Below are 16,340 nucleotides of genomic sequence, written 5' to 3'. Positions count from 1 at the left end.
AAGAACTGTTACCTGGGAAGTGCACAGCTACCATCTGATGAATGAATGTCCCCCACATCCCAGGCTGACTCAGCTTCAGTGGCAGGTACGCAAGGGGAAGGCCTTGCCTTAGGATAATCCTGAAGAAAGGAAGCTTAGAGATTTGCAGAACCTTCTGGGATGGGGTCAAGAGACATGGGAATGTCTCCATCCATCCTGGTGTGGAGGGAGATGCACAGATGACTGTCTGTGTGATCAGTGCCGATAGAGGGCAGCTGGTGGGACAGAGGTGACCAGAGGTGGGAGCTGGAAGGGGTGGAAGCAAAGGAGGCTTCTGTGTGGTCAAGGGTTGTTGGTGGACTTGGCCAATCTGCTCTGGCTCCTGGGAGATAACCTCGGTGCGCTCAGAGCGTCCTCCCTGGAAGAGTGTGTGCACCTGGGCCTTTGGCCTCGCTCTATCAGTGTGGTCTCCGGAGGGACTGGAGACCAAGGAGTTCCACGTCAATGTGACTGACCCCCGAAGAAAAGCCCTGGACACCCAGGCTCGGGTGGGCTTCCCTGGTTGACAAGACTCCAGGCGTGTTGTCACACAGGTTGCTGGGAGGCTGTGACCCCGGGGAGGAGACAACCAGAAGCTGGAGCCTGGCGTCTCCTGGATTCTGCCCCACCAGCCTCTCACTTTTGTTGATTTTAATGTGTATCCTTTCGCTGTAACATGGAACCATGAGTATAACAGCTGTGCTGAGTTCTGTGAGCCCTTCCAGTGAATCAGTGAACTGGAGGGTGGTCTTGGGGACCCCTGAGACTTCACAGAGGAGGTGAGGGAGCCAGGCCTGGAAGGATGAATGAGTCTTCCTGGAAAAAGGCTGGCATTCCAAGGAGAGGGACCCAAAACTTGGAGGTAGAGAATGGCATCCCTCTCCTCCCTTCTTTTGCTTGAAGAGAAAATAGAATGGTGAATTGTGACTTCAGAAGGGGTGTGTACTTTTTATGTATATAATTGCATAGATATTACATATATATGAGTTCCCCTTTTAAGCACAGGCTTTGGGTCCATGTCTCCCAGGGGGTGTCCTTGCTGTAAACTTGATTGCTGGCCTGCTGGAAAGGGTGTCTGTAGGGGGTGAGAGGGAGTGGAGAGGCAGGAAGCAGTTTGAAGATGCTTTAGTTCGCTTCCCCCTAAGGAACCTGTTGGGGAGGGCATTTCTAGTTTCCAGAACCATCCACTATCATTAGAACTTTCTCTTTTCTGACCAAGGGAGTTATTGCCTGCTCAGATCCACAAAGAGGCTAAAAAATTCCTGGTCTGATGTCTTTGGGTGGGGGCAAGGGGACAGGATGGTGAGGAATCTGCAAGCAGCCAGGTGGAAAACCCCTGTAAGTCCAGTTCAAAGGATGTGTGATGGTTCTATCAAGCTGCCGAGATAAGGAGCTCCAACTGTGTGGTGAGGACTCAGCAAGTTGATCTAAAGACCTCTGTGTGCCCTAAAGATTGATTTTCTTTGAATTTCTATTCTTGTGAGCTCCCAGTGAGGACCTGGGGTATATAGCCTGCTATGGACCACATTTTGTGCCCCCCCCCAAATTCATACACTGAAACACTTATCTCCAGTGTAATGATAAGAGGTGGGGTCTTTGGGCAGTGATTTTATCATGAGGGTGGGGACCCAATGATGGGATTAGTGCCCTTATAAGAAGACACATGAGAGAGCTTGCTTTTCCCAACATATACTTTTTTTTTTTTTTTTTTTTTTTTTTTTTTTTGCCATGTGAGGAAACAATGAGAAGGTGTCCATCTAAAAACCAGGAAGCAGGTCCTCACTGGACACTGAATCTGCAGGCACATGATCTTGGACTTCCAGTCACCAGAACTGGGAGAAACAAATGTTTGTTTTTTAAGTTGCCCAGTCTGTGCTGTTCTGTTATAGAGCCTAAGCTGACTAAGACATAAGCCCTAAGGACTTTGCAAAATGGGGAGAAAAGATGAAGAATGCTTGTAAAACAGAACAGGCTACAGTCACCCACTAACTGGCTTTACTCTCAACCCCTCTCTTCTGTTCTCCCCTCCACTCTTTCTAGAGAAAACTGGGGCCTCCTCTCTGCTCGAACCTCCAACACCACCTTCCCTGTTCTCACTCTCAGCTGGTGGTCTTGCTTCCTGCTGTACTGAGAAACACAGATGCCATTGGAGAGGCAGGACTCCTTGGAGAAATGGCTGATTCCAGGGGCAGGGAAGGTACCAGGTGAGCCTGGAGCATCTTATTCCAGTGAATCGGGAAGCGCTCAAAGAATTATGAGACACATCAAAAGGGGCTTTCACTGGTCAAATGTAGAACAAATTGAGGGTCAAAATAAATAATGATAGAAATGTCCTATAATTCATTGACTAAAATAAGAAACCATGACTCCATGATGACATAAATAAGTAAACAAATAAATTGAAATACATATTAATTATGAAGGTGGAGGAACATCACAGCGCAGAAGGCCAGCAGCCTCCACCAATCAGGGTGGACGGCACCAGCTGTGGGCTGACTGAAATTGCACACCACCTGACAGGAGGCAGTGAGAAGGATACAGCATCACTTCTTGCAAAAAAATGCAGAACCTGCCTGAACCTCATCCTGAGGGCACATCAGACAAACCCAAATTGGGAGTCACTCTTCAAAATAACTGGCCTGGGGCTTCCCTGGTGGTGCAGTGGTTGAGAGTCCGCCTGCCGATGCAGGGGATGCGGGTTCGTGCCCCGGTCTGGGAAGATCCCGCATGCCGCGGAGCGGCTGGGCCCGTGAGCCATGGCCGCTGAGCCTGCGCGTCCGGAGCCTGTGCTCCGCAGCGGGAGAGGCCACAACAGTGAGAGGCCCACGTACCGCAAAAATAAAATAATAATAACTGGCCTGCATCCAAAAACATCAGGACCGTGAAGGTCAAGGGAAGACTGAAGAATGGTTCCAGACTGAAGGAGACTAAGATTCTGAACTGGATGCTTTGCTAGAAAGACACTATTGAGACAATTGGTGAAGCCAGAAGTGTGTAGTGATATATCAGCATCAATTGCTTGATTTTGATAGTTTGTTGTGATAATGCAGAAGAATGTCACTGTTTGTAAGAAATATGCACTAGGGCAGTCAGGGGGTGGTGAGGTATCACACTGGCAACTATCTCAAGTGGTTCAAGAAAATAAAAGTTCTCTGTGTATTAGCTTCTTGTTGCTGCTGGAACAAATCACCACAAACCTGATGGCTTAAAACAGCAGAAATTTATCCTCTTCAAGTTCTGGAGGCCAGAAATCTGGAGTTAGTTTCACTAGACTAAAGTCAAGGTGTCATCGGGGCTGGTTCCTTCTGGAGGCTCCAGGGAGAATCCACTCCTTGTTCTTTCCAGGTTCTAGAGGCTGCCTGCATTCCTTGGCTCATAACTTCTTAATTGCATCACTCTAACCTCTGCCTCCATTATTACATGTCCTACTTCCTCTGCTGTCATCAAATCTCCCTGAGCCTAGCTCTTATAAGGAAATTTTTGGTTATAATCAGGGCCCACCTGGATAATGCAGGATACTCTCCCCATCTCAATATTTTTAACTTAATCACATCTGCAAAGTTTCTTTTGCCACACAAAGTGACATACACGTTCAAGTTACTAGGACCTGCATATCTTTGGGGGCCTTAATTCAGCCTACCATATCTCACACCTGCTTTACTGAGGATGTAACCTCAGTATCTAAAATTTTTTCTTCTTTAAGTACAGTAAATGCACAGATGGTGGAGGTACACTTTGATGATTTTCAAACTGAACACACTTGTGTTTGAGGATCAGAACATTTCCAGCACCAGAAGCCTCCTTCCAAAAGCAGGGGTTTGCATCTGTTATGTTCATTATGATACCCACTGTGCTTGGAACAGAGCCATGTGCCAAACAGCATTCAGTACATACTTGGAGAATGAGATGAATTCTGAGCTGGGAAAGACAGTGTGATATGCAAACAGACTTGTGTGAATCTGGACTAGTCTCCACTTCTCTGGGTCTGTTTTCTCATCTGCAAAAGGAGGATATCAATAGCTCCTGTTTTTCAAGATGTGATGAGAGTGATACAAAACACGTAAAGCCCGGGAACAGAGGCTGGCACACAGCAGGTGTTCACGAGCTCTCTCCTTCTGTCTTATGGATGCTAAAGGAGCTCAAGAAGAGGGAAGTCATGGGGCAGTCTGGGCTGGCGCACCATGGAGGTGATGGCCTTGGACATGCAAGCTTAGGGCATGGCTTAGAGCAGTCTGGGAGATGCTGGAGCTCCTCGGTGCCCTTAAAAGCTCCCCCACTGTAGGCAGGGCAGCAGCCATGTCCTTGAACCACAGGGTGGCCCCCAGGCTCGGCACTGTGCTCTCCAACTCCACCCAGCCCCTTAACTAGATGCCCCAAGTGCTTTTCCTGTCTTGATTTTATCCTCCTCTTGGGTGGCCCAAGGAAGTCCTCTTGCACTCACAGCCCAGGGTCTCCTGAATACTGCACCCACCTTAGGCATCTGCTCACCTAGAGCCAGGAATTGGACAGGTGAAGAGCAGAGAAGAGGTGATGTAGTGTGAGCAAATGTGGATTGGAGGAATGTGCAGGCACTTTGAGAAAAATGATCTCTTCTGCAAACTAATTTTAGGTACAGTAGCTTTACCTCTTCACCCAGCTGCAAAGGTCTCTGATTCCACTTGACTGATAAAACCATTTACCTGAGGATTCGGTCTCAGCCATTGGTCTTTGTCTCCATGCAGCTCCCATTGGTGACCGTGCCTTGGGGGTGCCCAAGGGCCAGCTGAACCCAGGTTCTTCTGTTACCTGATGGAGGGCTTATGGTTGAAGGCTACTGGACCACCTTCTCGCCTTCTGTCCCCTTTGCCTCAGCCCACTGAAGGTCACTGACCAGCCTGTATGCTGGTGTGAAAACAATTGGGTGTTTCCACTGTGTCATTCAAAGAAAAGGAAGGGAATTTTTTTTATATGAACACATCACACCCAGTTTTCTAAATATTTACACACAACCATGTCTCTGCCCAGAGGGCACATGGCCTCTTGTTCCCCATTAAAAACACATCTGTTCTGTTTGGCTAATCAGAGGGGCCCAGCCATGCCCTATTCTCTGCCCCCAGAGCACTTGGAACACCGAAAGCAACTGCCCGATGGCATGTGGGGCAGCCCTGGGCAGGGCCCTTGAGGCCAGGGGCACCTTCTAGTATCTGGGTGACTGCAGATGTCTCCCAGCCCATTTCCTCCCACCTGGCAACCAGAGTGTCCTTTAAAAATGCACATCAGATCCCGCCACACCCAGCTCCTGATCCTGCAATGGCCGCTCCTCTCACTGGAGTCCTCAAGGTGGCTTACGGGGCCCTGTGCAGTAGGCCTCCACCTCTGTCCCTGATCTCAGCACCCACCACTCACCCCCATGTTCGTTTCCTGGGGATGCTGTAACAAAGGACTTCAAACGTGGTGACTTAAAGCAATAAGAATTCATCTTCTCACAGTCGAATGCCAGAAGTTCAAATTCAAGGTGTCGGCAGGGCTGTGCTCCCCACAAAGGCTCTAGGGGAGGATCCCTCCTGTCTCTTCCAGCTTCAAGTGACTGTCTGCAACCCTCGGCTTATGGCTGCCTCACTCCAGTCTCTGCCTCTGTGGTCACATGGCCCCCAGCTCCCCCTCTTTCTCCTCTGTGTGTCTCTCTTATAGGGACAAATGTGATTGCACGTAGGGCCCCCTCAGAGAGTCCAGGATAAACTCCTCATCTCAAGAGCCTTAGCTTAATTATACCTTTTGCCATATGAGGTAATACAGGTTCCAGGACTGGGACATGGACATGTCTTTTGGAGGTCCACATCCAACTCCATTTACACCCCAGTGTTCACACAACCCCAGCTCCCTGACTCCTGTTTGTTCCTTGACCACACGAAGCATATTTCCAAGACCCTCCTCCCCTCTGATGGACTTTATGCAGGACTTAGAGGAATTTCTCTCCTTCTAAAGCAGCACAACAACATGGCTACTCTCCATCCCTTTCTTTGGCTTTATCACCACCTGACTTGAACACATTCACATGTTTATTGTTTTATTTCCTGTCTCCCTCAACCAGCGTGAATGCTCCACAGGGCAGGTGATTCACTTCTGCAGCACAGTTGAGCATCCTGGCACTGGTGTGAAGTTCTGTGGTCATCAAGGACCCTGGTCCTTTCCCTTTCTTCTCCTCACTCTTCAGCATGGAACTTCCTTTCTCATGACCTCATGATCCAAGATTGCTGCTCCAGATCCAGCCACCCTGTTGGCATCCCAGACAGAGGGAGGAAGATGGAGGGAAGGGCAAAAAGAGCTCCTTAAGAACCCCAACCGATTACTTCTGCCTGCATTCCACTGGCCATATCAACCTACAGGGCTTCTGTTCTAAAGAAAGGGAGGAGGGAAATGGAGGAAGCAACAGGCAGACTCCACACATCTGGGGATCTAAGCCCAAGGCATCTAATTCTGGGTATCCATGAATCTCGGGGACACACTTAAGGATTTAGACCAGTTGCTTCAGTTCAAGGTGGTATCAAGGGATGTGAGGTCAGGGGAAAGAGAACTGGAATGGGAGTTAGGAGCTTAAGATGCCAGGTTGGGCTCTACCACTAATTGCTTTGACTTTGGGTTAGTTCCTCCCTTCTCTGTGCCCGTAAAGAGAGAACTGCAGTAGATCTTCAGCCTATACAGCCATACATCCGAATCTTCACCCTCTTCATTATAACCCTCTTCAAGATCATCATCATCTCCTCCATCTTCATCACCATCATCATCTTCACCATCATCATCAACTTCTTCACCATCTTCATCATAAGCAGCATCTTCTCCATCTTCATCTTCACCATCATCAACTTCTTCACCATCTTCAGCAGCAGCAGCATCTTCTCCATCTTCATCTTCACCATCATCATCAACTTCTTCACCATCTTTATCATCATCTTCTCCATCTTCATCTTCACCATCACATCAACTTCTTCACCATCTTCATCATCATCTTCTCCATCTTCATCTTCACCATCATCATCAACTTCTTCACCATCTTCATCATCATCTCCTTCACCATCACCATCATCATCATCACCATCTCCTTCACCACCATCACGATTAACTCCTTCACCATCTTCATCATTATCATCATCTCACCATCTTCGCTGACATCATATCTTCATCATCATCGTCATCACCACTCTCACCATCACAGCTCCTGCTGAGCTGTGTGCCAGGCATTGTACGCATCATCTCATTTAGTCCTCAACTGCCATGGTGTCAGGAGGTTTGATTTTCTATCACCACCTTCATTTTTAAAATGAGGAAACTGGGGCTCACGCAGGATAAGTGACCTGCCACAGGCTGGAGAGCGCCAGAGCTGAAGTGCAAACCAGACTTCCTGACTCCAAAGGCCCCGTGCTGGGTTCCCTCTGGGAGGTTCCGTCTTCAGCTGCCACCTACCACGTGACCCATGGGACCTCAAGGCCCTAACCTCACCCAAGTGCTGGCAGGGCCTCTATGGGGTTGCTTCATAGCCAGCCAGCCCCTCCACCACCACTCCTTTGCCCCCCAAAGCCTTGAGAGAGGAGCCTGTTCCTTTCTTGCCATTGGGATGAGGGGACTCCCTGCCTCTAGGCCAGCTTCCCTGTGCAGGGCCTGCCTGTTGATGACCCAGATCATCAAAGGGCCACGTCAAAACTGGCCATGGCGATTTACAAAAACCAAAAAGAGACCTGGGCTGTGGGGAGCAGTGGGGGCCAGGCTGGGGAAGCCTACTTGAAAGTGTTGTCTAAGAAGTTGGTTTTGCTGCTACACGTAAGAGGGTGCAGAGCCGTTTCCGCCTCCCCAGCATAACCAGCTCCCTCAAAGGCCAGGACTTGGGCTGGAGGCTGCTCCCGGCAGCACAGGGCTCGGGTACCCGGATGAGATGGGCAGCTCTAGGTCTGGGCGAGCAGATGAACTGAGGAAGGAGCAAAGCCAGTACCTACTCAGGCGCCCAGAAGGGTGTCTGCCAGTGCCTTCAGGGTGCAGGCGGCCCTGGAGTCCCAGGACGAGGCCCTGAGGTTCTCTGTGGTTGCCACCGGGCTGCTACAACGCAGCCACTCAATCCCCCATCTCCTCTGAGCTCACGGCTGGGCTGGCGAAGCCCACCTGGGCCCCCGAGTGAGGAGCCGGCTGCTGCTAAGTCCTCCGCCCTGAAGGGCAAGTCTGCCTTGTAGCCCAAGGTAACTTGCCATTCCCAACAACTATCATTTTCTGAGAACTTAAGCTAAACACTGGGCTCGTCACCATCATCACCATCACCATCGTCATCCTGTTATGATTATTGCTGTTGTTATTCGCTAAGACAGGGCTTGCTCTCTGCCAACACTATTCAAAGTCTAAGGACTTTACATGGATTAACTCATTGATGACAGCCCCGAGAGACGGCTGTCGTTACCATCATCCTCATTTTGTACGCGAGGGACTGAGGCCCAGAGAGGGTGACTTACTTATCCAAGGCCGCTCAGCGGGTGAGTGGCAGCACCACGACTGGGACTCAGGTCTGTGTGACTGCAAACATGTGCTCTCTGGGTCTTGGAGTCAGCCTAAGGCGGGGCTGGCCCCTCGGGACGTCATGGCGAGCTTGACTCTGGGTGGAAAGTCGGACTCGAGAACACGAAGGCATCTGCGGAATCATCCTCTCTCATCCTGAAAGGGCAAAGGGCGTGCTGTCCCGAGCATCAGAGACTTAGCACCTGGTTGAGGACACATGGACCTCGGGTTCCTGGGGTCTCACGGGGGCTGCTTCTTGGTGAGAAATGCCACGAAGTGGCAAAAGCATGCGTTAGTCACCCAGGCTGGGAGCTGCAGCCTAGACTCTGGGAGCCCATCAGTTTGGTGGCTGTGTGCTGATCACGGAGAAAAACGACCGTGCCACTGACCCAGGAGCCAGGCCGAATCGCGTCAGGATACATAATACATCTCCTGATTTATCCAGGAATTGGGTAAATCCTGGGCTGGGACTGTCATGCCAGCAAGTCGGAGACGCACAGGGCAGGCCGGCAGCTGCAGGCCATGGATCGTTGCTGCCTTGAGACCACGTTGCAGCACTTTTCTGAGTCCAGCCCCTGGGCAGATAGATCCTGTGGGCCCTGGAGGTGCAGCGCTGGGCGTGCCCCGGGCAGGGGCTCGGGGTCAGCTCTGCTGGTGGCCTCGGCCTCCTTCGCGCCCTGGGTCCTCCCAGCTCATCCACTCGAGAGGCAGCCTGGCAGCCTGCATTGGGCACAGGCTCTGGAAGCAGATTGCCTGTGTTCAGATTCTGGGGCGCGACATCCCAGCTGAGGGCAATCTCCCGAACCTCTCCAGGCGTCAGCGTCCTCATCTGTAAAGCGGGAATTATGACAAGAGTGGCACCCTCTGGAGCAAATGCCTCGCGTGAGGCATTTAGAGTGGAGTCTGGCCCAGGGCAAATGCCTCCTAACTGTTGGTTGCCCTCTGCCCACACGATCCTAAGGACGTTCTCTGGATGCACTCATTTAATCCTGACAACAGCTCTGCAAGGTGGTACCACGGCATCGTCCTTATTTCACGGATGCGGGACCGGGGATTGTGATGCTCTTGGCATTGTTGGTGCTGCTGGTGGTGAGGGTGCCGTTGATGGTGGTGCTGGCGGGAAGCTGGTACCAGCTGCTCCCGTGGGCACCCCCCACTCACACCCGGTGCCAGGGTCTCGAGGGGGCGGCTGTTTGGCTCCATGTGAGACCCCACCCCGTGCTTGTCTGTCTCCCACTGCAGGGCTTCTGGAAAAGCCCAGTGCTGCCAGGGGAGCGGTGGAGGAGGGGCCGCCCCGCCAGCGGGCGCTGCGGGCCTGGCACTCCGTGCCCTTCAAGGTGCGCCAGACTGCAGCTGGCCCCTCCGCCCGGCCCTTTCTTCTCTCCCTTTTGTGTTCGGGCCCTTTTGATTTGCGAACAAGGCCCCTTTATGCAGCGCCGGCCTCACCAGGCCCCGCCGCAGCCCAGTCCCACCCTTGGCCGGGGGTTTCCTTTTCATTTGGCACTAGGAGCCCCGCTCAGAGCGAGACGGCAGGAGGGCTTGGTGGTGTCACAGAACCGGGGTGACTCAGCTTTCAGTGGGGCATTGTGGCCCCGCAGCTTTGATATTCTAAGTGGGAATCTCAACAAAGGGGAGGACGGGGCCGCGGGAAGGTGATGCTCCTGAGAGGGCCCTCCGTGGGACGGCCTCCGCGGCCTCGCCCGCCAAGAGGAGGCCCCTCTCCCAGGAGGACGATTGCGTTTCGCCGGGAGGACTGGCCTGTGGCCCCAGCCTCTTAAGGACGACACTGAGCAGGGCAGCCGTCTCGGGGGTTCGGGGTGGGGGCAGTCAGCCCCTGGCTTCTCACCTGCCCTCAGTGTCTGAAGCTTCCCACGGGGAGGCGGCAGCCAGGTGTTTCCAGGCAGGGAGGTGCTTGGCGGGGCCTCCAGCCAGAGCCCAGGTGAGCTAGCCTGGAGGGGCCGGAGCTCTGGGCCCCCAGCAGCTGAAGGAGCCTGACCAGGAGGCAGAAACCTGCAGGGGGTCTGCCTGCCGGGACACAGAGACTCCACGTGCAGACAAGATGCGAGAAGGTGGCTCTTCCCCTCTGCTTGCCCGTCAGCAGTGCGGGGCCGCCTGGAAATGAACATACACAGGACCTGAAATCAACTACCTAGATTCTCTGAGCCTCAGTTTCCTCAGCTGTAGAGTGAGATCCTGGGTCTACTCATTCTTGCAGGGCGCTGTGAGGGTCATGACGGCCGCTCCTCAGCGCTTAGCAAAGCACACGACGCGGCCACGACACGTGTGCACTGGTTTTAGAGTGGTTACTTTGTGTCTTTAAATCCTCCCCTTCATTTGCTTGCTGGACGTTGGTGCGGGATGGTCCCGAGATGAATAACGCGTGAGCTCAGGCCATCCAGGTTCGAACCGTGGCAGGACCTGGGGCTAGTTAGCCTGTCTCTGCCTCGGGCTCCTTCTCTGCTAAGAGGGCGTCGTGATCAAATAGACCCCATGGGGTTGTTGAAGGATGAAACGAGATGGTCTGCAAAGAGGGCGTGGTGTCCTCCTGGCCCCTCGAGGGCACTCGACCCACACGCTGCTTCTGTGACAGTTTTTGGATGTGGTTGACCTGTGATTGGCCAGAGACAGAGCAGCCGGTGGCTACGTGTGCTGACTCTGGGATCACACAGTCGGTTTCTGATCCTGGGGCCTCCTTTCCGTGGCAAAGCGACCTTGGGTAACTCACTTCACACTCTGAGCTCAGTTTCCTCCTCTGTAAAATGGGGGCACTGACGCCGCCGACTCCTCGATGTGACAGGAACCAGGTGCCCCAAGGGTCTCAAGGCCGGGGGTGTGGGATCGAAGGAGTCCTGGGTGAACTGCCCCCAAAGCAAAGGTCCTTCTGTTGGGAGCCTCTTCGAGGCAGATACTTTGCTCCAGAGAAGGTTATGGATTTAGGGCAGATGGGGGATCGTGGGAAAGGGTCCGGCGAAACTTCAAAACTTTGATCTTTCTGATGATACTAACAGCCGATGTCTGGCACTTGGGGTGTCCCAGGCCATGTGCTAAGCAGTTCACGCTTAATCATCTCCAGAGGGAAGAACTGTCATTATCTCCATTGTACCCCGAGACCCCTGAGGCTCTGGATTGAGTGACTTGGGGGAGAGCCGTGAATCGCAGGGCTGGGCTTAGAACCCAGCAGAGGGACCCGGAGTCTCTGCTTAGCTGGGAAGGACCGTGGCACCAGGCAGGCTTTCCTGGCTGCCTACTTAAAACAGGAAGGCAGGGCTCGCCATGTGCTAGGTTGAGCAAGGGAGTACACCAGGACTGGGCAAACGGAGACCCCATCCCCTGGAAGGACGGGGGTCAGGGAGGCTCAGGGTGCCCTGGGAGCCAAGCCTGTGGTGGTGGCCTGTATCTCTGGGGGTCTGGGAAGCGCTCTCCGTCAGCTCCCATCACCCCCAGTGGGAGGTGCTGAGTGGGTGCCTCTCCCTGCAGCTTGCCCTCGGGGCGTCATTGCCAGGCTTTAGAAATTGCTTCAAGGTGATTGAGAAACCTTCCGATGAGAGGAGGGCTCTATGTGCCCTCCCCTTGAGTCTGGGTGGGCTCAGGCTCACCAGAAGAAAGTGGTGGGCGTGATGCTGGGTGATGGCTAGGGCTGGGTGGGGGGAAAGGAGCTGCGTCGGAGGGCACGTATTTCAGTCACAAGAAGAGTAATTGCTGAGGCTCTAACGCAGGGCGTGGAGACCACAGCTAATAACTCGGTGTCATAGCCTGAACTCTGCTCAGAGCAGGTCTTAAGCGTTCTCGCTCCACACAGAAGGGCTCAGTGTGTGCGATGGAGGTGCCGATTATCTCCATCTTGGAAATCATCCCGCCACGTGTGTGTATATCACATCGTCACGTTGAGCACTTTAAGCACACACAATTATATTTGTCGATTACTCCTCAATAAAGTTAAAAAGACGAAAGGCAAGGGGGCCGCTCCCGCCTCACCCCCCTGCAGTGCTGCTCTGGGGACACACCCTCCGGAACCCAGCGGCCACATCGGGAGAAATTTAAGCCCCACAGCAGGCCCAGCAGAGCCCAGCTTCTGAGCCACCTCCCCCCGGGGGCCTCCGGATGTCTCCCCAGCTGAAGCCTGGAGAGACAAGCTGCCTGCACTGTGGCACCCGGGTCTGACGCACAGGGCCTGAGAGCATCGTGGGACAATGTGTGTGTGCCCCTGAGTGTCGGATTGTCTGTGACACAGCAACGGGAACCGGGACTGTCTTCCACTGGGGAGAAGAGGGTTAGCCACCAGCCCTCAACAGGGCCTCCCAACGGCCCCCTGATGGCTGCGGCCCTGATGCCCAGGGCTGATTCACCCGGGAGGAGCCTGCTGGCACACAGGGGAGTTCCACGGATGGGCCAGAAACAAGGGTGCACGAACACCCTAAAATCGTACACAAAATGCTGTGTGTACACACACGGGGGTGTTGGGATGAGGGCAGGTCCACAACATCCTTCAGATTCTCAAGATGGTGCGTGGCATACGTAGTGTACAAAGAGGCAGCACCTCCACACCTGATTGGCCCGGCCCTGTCGCCACAACCCTTTGCCATGTGGCTTTGAAGCTCCCCCCACAGGAGGTAGAGGCTATTTCCCCGCCCCCTGCATCTGCTCAGGCCTATGGCTTTTTTCTTTTGTCATTAATACCTGACTTTTACTTTGTAGCGTTGTATAACAGAAGAATTTTAGGAAATACTTCTTCTAATGAGTATTTATGGTCCAAGATGAAGAGGCTTAAGCCCAAAGAGATTAAATGCTTTTTCCCAATGAATAATGAAAGGTCAGCCTGGGATCCCGTTCCCCTGGGGGCTGTGTGAGTACTCGACACATCGCATCTAACCACGCTTACAGCAACGCTCTTCACTAACACAACACCAAGTTGGCTTAAGCTATCTTTTCTAGGCATTACAGACTCAGCACAGTAAATGAATTCTTTGAATTGAAGTATAGTTGAGGTATAATATTATATAAATTACAGGTGTGTAATATAGCGGTTCACACTTTTTAAAGGTTATGCTCCATTTATAGTTATTATAAAATATTGGCTACATTCCCTGTGTTGTACAACATATCCTTGTAGATTATTTTTTACCTAATAGTTCGTACCTCTTAATCCCCTACCCCTATCTTTCTCTTCCTCCTTTCCCTCTCCCCACTGGTCACCACTAGCACGTCTCCCTCTCAGGCTGCCGCGTGGGAAAGATTCTCTACAGTGATGCCCACAAAGGGATTTGCCACCATGAGAGGGTAGAGGTAGAACTGTGTCCCCACAAAAGATATCTCCAAGTCCCGACTCCTGGAACCTGTGAAGGGGACCTTATTTAGAAGTAGGGTCTTCGCAGAGGTGAGTTAAGAAGAGATCATGCTGGCGTAGGGTGGACCCTGATCCAATGACAGATGTCCTTGTAAGAAGAAAAAACAAAGACACAGACACATAGAGCAGGCCATATAAAGACGGATGCAGCCACAAGCCAAAGGACACCTGGAGCCCCCAGATGCCAGGAGAGACAAGGAAGTCTCCTCCCCCAGAGCCTTTGGAAGGAGCTCGTTCCTGCCAACACCTTGATTTCAGACTCCTGCCCTCCAGAACCGTGAGAGAATAAATGTCTTTTATTTAAAGCTGTTATTACAACCCCCCATCCCAGCCGGTACCCGCGACTGCAGTGCCTCCCACCCAGGAGCCCAAGTCCAGTGGGGCTCACTCAGGGCGCCTGTGGTTTCCCAAACCAAAGCTGGAATGTCTGACTTGGGGCTGTGGACACCACTTAGCTGGGCTGTGATGCCCTCGCCTCGCGGCTGGACCAGCTTGGGAAGGGGACGCGCCTGCCTGCCCACCCGAAGGCTCCCCCAGGTGCAGTGCTCACAGTCACCCCCCCATCCCACCCCCCGGGTTCCAATTAGTCATCATTGCAGGGACTTAAGCAACGTTCTCCCAGCCACTCACAATGCCCACTTGGCCCCTCTGGAGGCTTTTCTCTTCCCGGCTTTGAAGATGAATGATTTTTAAAGACCACAGAATTGAGACAAACTGGGGGGGCGGAGATGGTTGGAGTCCAGGATGCTCTGAAGAGGGAGTGTGCTGGGCTCTACTGATCCCGACAGGACGCCGGGAAAAGGCTGTGGGTGGGCGACGAGCAGCCAGCAGTGCAGCTCAGAGAGGGCGGGGCCGAGGGAGGATGGGGGCCAGGGCGCCAGGCCTGGATTCAAATCCTGCACCCGTCACTCAACCCTCTGAGCTGGTCTCCACCTCTGCACAGGGTGAGGGGGGACTAGATACGATCACTGTGTAGCTAAGGTCGCTGCAGCCATTGTCAATAAATAAGGAATCCAGCCCCTTGGGGCCCCTAGCCCGCTGTGTGACCTTCAGAAGCCTCGTGCCCTCTCTGGGCCTCTGGCTCCAACTGTAAATAAGGAAGTGAGTGGAGATGGTACAAGAGAAAGCCCTGAGGAGGGAGGCAAGAGGGGCAGTAGGAGGCCCTCCTGGCTTTGTAGAAGGCGGCCTGCGGGGGCACGAGACCCAGGCCCACTGAGGGGACCTCGGGGCAGAGAGTTGGACGCTTGTACCACTTTTCCGTCGTCCCAGCCCAGCCCACAGGTCCAGGGCTTGCGACATCGCTGGCATGAGGAAGACGCTGGCTGTGGGACAGGGACTCCAGTGGACCGAGGGGGGATGGTGTAGCTGAAATCACATAAAATGGTGAGAAAGCTCTCTTCCTTCTCTTTCAAGTTTTCTTAATCGCAGTTGGCCTTTACGCCACCCGCCTCCCTTTTTACAAAGGAAGAGCGGGGCCTGCGTCTGAGCCTGCGACTTGTGAGAACTTGATACCGTTTTCTGCAGTTATTTTAATAGTTACATAGTGATGCTTTACAGTTACATTGTAATCAGGGCAAAGGATGTTGGTCTCTATTCTTGACAAAGGTGTGGATTTTCCTTTGAAATAAATGTAAGTAAAAATAAAAACGAATCCATTTGTTCTTGTCAGATCTTTTTGTCTGAGAGACGGCTGGTGGAAGTTTCGCAGCTGCTGGAGTTCTATAGGGGAGACCCTGCCGCGTCCCAGGACCTGGGGGTCCAGTGATGACCCGGGAGATGGCGTGACCCCACGAAAAGCCCAGAAAGGAAGCCACCCCCAGGGACCCCGGACCGGTCACTTACGCTCTCTGTATGTCAATTCCTCCCTGCAAAGCGTGGGTGACAGGAGGCAGCTCGCAGGACGGCAGCAAGGACTGGAGAGCGAAGGCTGCAGACGTTGCTCCAATGCTCACTGCGCCTGGGGGGTCATCGTCACAAAGACCCTATGAAGTAGGTGCTGTTATGTCTCCATTTTACAGATGAGCAAACGGAGACACAGAGCTGCGAGGTCTGAGGCCAGAGCCTAACTTCTGAGCCACTGCGTGTGCCGCCGCATCCAGGACAACGTGGCCTGCGGTGCTCCTCGGGGCAGCGAGGCAGCTTCAGTGTGCGACCCCGGCCACGCACCGGCGGCCACGGCAGAAGTGTCCCCAAGCTCTTCCGTCCTGTGTGAACAGCACTGGTGGCCGCAGCCCCCACCCCTCCCCCTCCCTCCACCCCTGACAACTCGGGATGTGGTCGTGTGTAGCGCACTTTTGCTGGTGGGTTTGCAGCTGGGGCGTCTCGGGCGAGGTCGACTGCCTCGCTGGTCCAGGACCCTCCGAGTGTCCCTACGACGGGCTTGGGGGAGATGCCTGCGTGGAAGCACTGCTGGGGAGCTGGGGTCCGTGGGAGGCCTGAGCTTCCGGCCTCACACACATTTCTG

The sequence above is a fragment of the Tursiops truncatus genome, chromosome 8 (assembly GCF_011762595.2).
Source record: "Tursiops truncatus isolate mTurTru1 chromosome 8, mTurTru1.mat.Y, whole genome shotgun sequence".
NCBI lineage: Eukaryota > Metazoa > Chordata > Mammalia > Artiodactyla > Delphinidae > Tursiops > Tursiops truncatus.
Note: the sequence above shows the minus strand (reverse complement) of the source record.